Source organism: Akebia trifoliata, chromosome 16 (genome assembly GCF_017979445.1).
Source record: "Akebia trifoliata isolate Shusen 1 chromosome 16, ASM1797944v1, whole genome shotgun sequence".
Lineage (NCBI taxonomy): Eukaryota > Viridiplantae > Streptophyta > Magnoliopsida > Ranunculales > Lardizabalaceae > Akebia > Akebia trifoliata.
This window is the reverse complement of record NC_141390.1, coordinates 15,903,710-15,909,709: the sequence shown is the minus strand read 5'-3', so window position 1 is coordinate 15,909,709 and position 6,000 is coordinate 15,903,710.

The following is a 6,000-nucleotide window of genomic DNA, read 5'->3' as shown; positions in this document are numbered from 1 at the left end:
ACTTTAATTTTGACTTTAGTCTTACTTGATTGACTTTAATACCTTGACTTCAGTCTTGCTTGATTTACTTTTAATTTTTGGAGAACCCCCTTCCATTATTTCTTTAATTCTTTGGACCCCCAAATGGAGGGGTCCTTAAAGAAATATCTCACGAACCCTCAACAATTTTGCCTGAGAGTCCGATTAATCGATTTTTTAGGTTCAAATTTTTAAATTAATTTCATTAATGTTTAACTTTAATTATTTAATGTTTTATTTATTAATTTCGAATTTTTTAATTATGAAAATTGTGAAATTACCGTTTTGCCCCCGGAGAGGACTTTTCACGTTTTAAGTCGGTTTTTAATGTTCTAGGATGTTTTAGAATCGATTTTTCGTAAGGAATTCAATGAAAATATTATTTTGTGTTATTTATGAAATTTTTTGTGTGAAATGATTGTGAACTTTATGAGGGGCATTTTCGTAATTTTGTCAAATTCTGTTAAAATTGGTGAAATGATTTATTTGGTTCCGATTTGTTATTTTATGTGTTCGAAAGAGTTTTCCTAAGCGTAACGTAGGCTCTAGGGTTATTTTGAGGTTAGGGGTATTTTGGTAATTTGGTCAATTTTTAGTGATTTTTATCGTGAAGTTTCTTTTTGGTCTGCAAGATGATGATTTCTAGGTTTCTAGGGTCGTATTTTCCTAGCGTAGGGTGGTTTCTAAGGTTTTGTCAATTCGAGATACCTTATCTGGATTTCTGAAACAAATCTGGTAACAAAGTAAAGCAATGGAATACACATCCATCATTGGGAATCCTTGCGATCGGGTTGACGAGTTGATTAATCAGGCGAGTGCAAAAATGGGGTGTCTACAGATAAAAAAACAATAAAATAAAAAAAAATGAAAATACAAAGGGAGCAGATTTCCCCTCTATCAATATGCAATAAAAACACCTAAAAAAAACTAAGAAAATGTATAAAAAGTGTAATAAAACCCTCCCATGGCATAAAATAAAATAAAATATGTCTCATACCAAACTTCATCGTGACGCCGACACCACGAACCTACGGAGAACTTTAATGTGGAGGCAAGTCTTAGCATACAAAACAGAGATAGGAAAGGAGGAAAACAGAGAATAAAAAAAACAACAAAAATTACCTGTATGATGAAACAGTGAAGTCGGCTCTTTCAGGTATAACTCGAGGACTTATGCGTGCTGTGGCTGTAGAGATGTAAGCAGCTAGCAAGAGGTGTTGTAAGCAAAGAAGGAGACGTCCTTTTGCAGAGAGGAATTGAAAGAAATTGTTGGGCGTTGGGCAGCAAGAAAGAGAAGTAGAGAAGGGTTGTAGAAGAGGGAGGGTAGAGAATGCAAAGAGAGGGACAAAAGAGAAGCTCTTTCTTTCTTCTTCACCCTCACTGTTCCTCTCTTTGTTGCTGTCCAAGGTTGCTGTCCAAGAGGACGTGTTTTGCAGAGAGAGAGGGATTGAACGAAAAAAATATGAACCAAGGCTGGTAGAGTGTACTGTGGGTACTTGTAATAGAGATGGGGTAGTAATGGACGTTGGAAATTATGAAGGCTGAAGGAGATGTCGTTTTAGAGGTTAAGAGGGTGTTGAAGATGTGGAGAGAGGTGGGTTGGGACGTTGGTACAGCAACCAACAGAGAGAAAGGGAGGTTGGGGCGTTGGCTGGGGGTGTTGTAGAGATGGCTGCAACAGCCACGTTTTGCAGAGAAGGCTGTTGCAGCAACTTCGTTGGGGAAGAAGGAAGTCTGAGAGTGAGGGAGAGAAGAGAGAGAGAGCTTGGCGTAGTGAAGAAGACGTCTGTGAACCAGTCCCAAGAGCAGAGACGAAGAAGACCAGCCCCCAAGAGAGAAGACGTCCTCTCTTTTAAATAGCAAGTAAGTTTCTAAAAAAATTTTCTTTTTAATTTTTTTTCTCTCTCTTTTTCGCTCTTTTACACGTTTTTTCCTTCGATTGTTTTTATTCCCTTTTAGAAGGATGATGAGCAATGTTCCCACGCTACTCGTACCACCATAGTCTCGAGTTGTCGAGTTACGGTTGGTTGGTTTAATTTTTATTTTATCGATTTGGTTAATTTTGGTTTTGATTTTTTTCTTTGTTGATTAATTTTTTAATTTTAAGTTTTATTAATTGATTAGTTTTTATTTTGAGTTTGGCTAAAAATTTAATTTGATTTTAATTTTTAATTTGAGTTTTAATTATTAATTGGCCATTTGATTTTTGATTTCGTTTCGTCGCTTGATTGAGTTGGGTTTGGAATTTGTTAATTTAGTTGGGTTTCGATTTATTATTTGGTTGGTTTTCAATTTTTAATTTGATTTTGATTAGTTAATTTTGACTTTGATTTTTAATTTAATTTTGATGATATTTTAATCGGTTGAGTCATTTTTAATTTTTAATTTTCATTGAATTTTGATTTTTAACTTGAGTTTAATTTTTTAATCTTAAATTTGCTTTTTATTAAATTTTCAGTTTGATTCCCATTTGATTTTAATTTGAATTGTTTAATTTTTAATTTGAGTTTTATTTTTTTAATAGATTGGATTTTTAATTGGGTTTTGATTTTTATTACATTTTCCTAGGGATCGGGATTTCTAAGTTGAATTTAGAGGTTGAGGGGCATTTCGGTCATTTTTATGATTTTTCTTAAATTTCTCTATTTTCGTTGGTTTGGGTCCCGTTAGACTTGAAATCATGTTCTGAGTGCAATTGAGGTACTTTCGAGGTCTTTTGGAGGTCCGAAATTTATGAGGGGTATTTTTGTCATTTTGTTGATTTTTGCGAATTTTTATGAATTCTAGCGTGAGATTTCTTTTAATTCCGACGTGATTATTTCTAAGTTTCAAAGTCATATTTTCCTAGCGTAGCGAGGTCTCTAGGTTATCGAACTATGTAGTGAACCTATGCGTATGTGCTTGCTAAATCGAATGTAAGGTGTAGCGATCCTAGGTGTGCGTAAATTTCTATGTCGAGTTGTAACGAGTAGGGGAAATGGAAAGATTGAAAATAGAGAGAATTGGGGATAGTACTCACAAGCCTTCGAGTTCTTTACGATCATCATTAGGAATTCACGGTAACTGGGTGACGACTTGTCGAATTAGGCAGATGCAAAAATGGGGTGTCTACAGTTTCAGATCTGGAGCTTGGCGAAGCAGGTGTAGAACATAAGTGAAGACTATCTGGTAGGCCAGATAGACAACCAGAATCCGTTACCTGGTGAGTATTGAGGCTATACTCCCCTAGTGGTGTCGATTTATCCAAGAATATTATAGATGTTGTTCTGAGCGTTAGGATTTTTGTTAGAGTGAGAAATAATTGTATAATCCTGCATTCTGGTTATTCTTCCGCACTTTGATCTTTTGTACGTTATTAGACGTATATAAGCTTTCGCTAGTATTTTATTTTATGTGTATATATGCAGGATTGTATGTCGTTTATCAGGTGCAAGTTATACGCCTTGGAATGCTATCATAAACAGAGGAGACCCTGCCAAAATTTCGAGGTGCCACCTAGTACCTCGAGATCTGACATGGGGATTTGTGTTAGTATTCGGCGGGGCGCTACAAAAGGGGCCATATAACTTGAGCTAGCACATAATATGTAAAAGCATGGGTCTTCTAAGTCAACTGAGTTGACTTGACCAAATTTTTTTAAATAAATAAAACAAAAGGACTCTATTTAAAAAAAATTGAATTATATTTTACCAAACAAAACAAAGAGACCCCTTTTTTTAAGCAAATTGAATTTTAAATTTATATATATATATATATATTTGTTTTCTTTAAAAAAAAAAAGCTATTACTAATTATTAAATAAACCTAAAACACAGTCCATTATAAGATAAGAAAGATTCTATTAGCACACCAACTTATATGTTTGCAATAAAAAAAAAAAGAATTAGCAAATATCCTTATGTGATGTGTTATAGGAAAATTTTGGTGTGACAATAGAAGTTTAAAAAAAAAAAAAATTCTCTCCTTAACACCATCGTAATAGAGAGGGCTACCAGTAAGTTCCTTTTTTTTAACGTGTGTAGTTGCTACCCTTTACCAAATTTTTTTTGTTAAGTTTCACTTTTTTTAAATTATTTATGTTGTTACTAACAACACATCACGCACAACAACATTGATGAGAATATGTTTTTTCAAAAAATAAATTTTATGGCTCTTTATCTTAACAACCATCATTATATCCTCAATTCACTATTTTTTTGAAACCTTGAATTATTTCGTGTCATCAAAGGTGACTCTCGAATGGACCATAGAAAAAAGTTTCAAAAATAAAATGCTCAAAAACCATACAACCAACCAAGCAATCCACAATCATGTAAAAGAAAATAAAATAAAATAAAATAAATATAGATCAGTCTTGTAATGCACTAACGTTTGGGATTTTCAAATTTAGTCCTCAATAAATCTCCAATGGAGTTGTCATTAAAAGCACCTTCGATCCACGGGTGCGGATCTACTTTTACTTTTTTGGGAGTCGACACCTAGTTTTGTAGTCTAGAAACAAAGACAATAACTTTAAACGGATAAGAAATACTAAATTATGAAAATATTTTGGGTATGGGAATCAAGTTACGGGACTAGAAGGTGTTAGGCACCAATCCCGCCCGGCGAAAGTCGATCTTTACTCTTTCCAAAAATTTACGTTTCAAAATAACCTAGATCTGAAATAAATGAAAATGTACGCTTATTTTTACCTAAGTGATTGGGACAATCAATTCCCTTAGAAATTGACGGAAAGCGTTCCTCGTGTGAATTTTCTCATTTTATCTTTATTGCTAGATCTGCCTCTGATCTCCGAAATAAAACTTCATTCTTCAGATTTAGGGTATGGACTAAGGGCTTTAGATTTAAAATTTTGAAGAGTATTGGGAGAGTTTTTGACCTTGGTTTTTTGTGGTTTCTCTTGACCTACAAAATTAAGTGGTAGAGACTCATTTTTAAAGAGTTTTGTGAGAAGATTAGAGTTTGATTAGATTTCTTAGGGATAAGATATATCTCTAACTAATCTGTTAAATTATTTAGATTAGGATAATATTTTAGATAAGTTTTATTGGAATTTTGAATTTTTTGATTTACGTAGAATGAGAATTTTTTAATTTTTGAAGAGCCCCCAATTGAGGGTTCTTTATTAAATATTATGTGGGCCCCACTTAAGTAAATTGACCACCACTTAAAATTTAACTCGTTGGATTAATTAATTGATTTTATTTTTTCAAAAATTTTAATTTGATTGATCAAAATTTCATTTGACGTTAATTGATGTTTTAATTATTAGTTTCAAATTTTTGAATTTTAGGATTGAAAAATTATCGTTTTGCACTTAAAGAGAACTTTTGCGTTAAGAGGTTATTTTTTGATGTTTTAAAATCAGTTTTTTCGTAAGGAATTCAATAAGAGTATTGGTTTGTTTTACTTATGGGTTTTTTACGTGAAATAATTGTGGATCGTATGAGAGGTATTTTGATAATTTTATCAAATTTTGTGAAAATTGGTGAAATAGTTTATTTGATTTTAGTTGGTTGTTTTATGGCTTTGAAAGGATTTTCCTAAGCGTAATATATGCTTTATGGATGTTTTGATGTTAGGGGTACTTTTATAATTTGATCATTTTTTAGTAATTTTTCTCATAAGACTTCTTTTTGAAATCGCCTTGACCCATTTTCATTGAATAGTTTAAAGGATTCCGATTGGTAAATAGGGGATTTTCCGAGAATAGGGAGTCGCCACCTAGTTTAGGTTTATGAACCAAAAATAACTCTAAATGGATATGGATCAGTCCACGGATCAGAGAAATGAGTAAGGGGTTAGATTACAGGTTCCGGAAGGTATTAGACACCAAACCCACCCGATCAAGATGATTGGTCTCTACTACAATCCAAAATTATCCTATGGTCAACATACAACGATTAAAGTCAAATTAGAGTCTAATCATCATCAATCTATATTGGATTTGCTAAACGAATATTACGGCTAAAATTCTTCAAT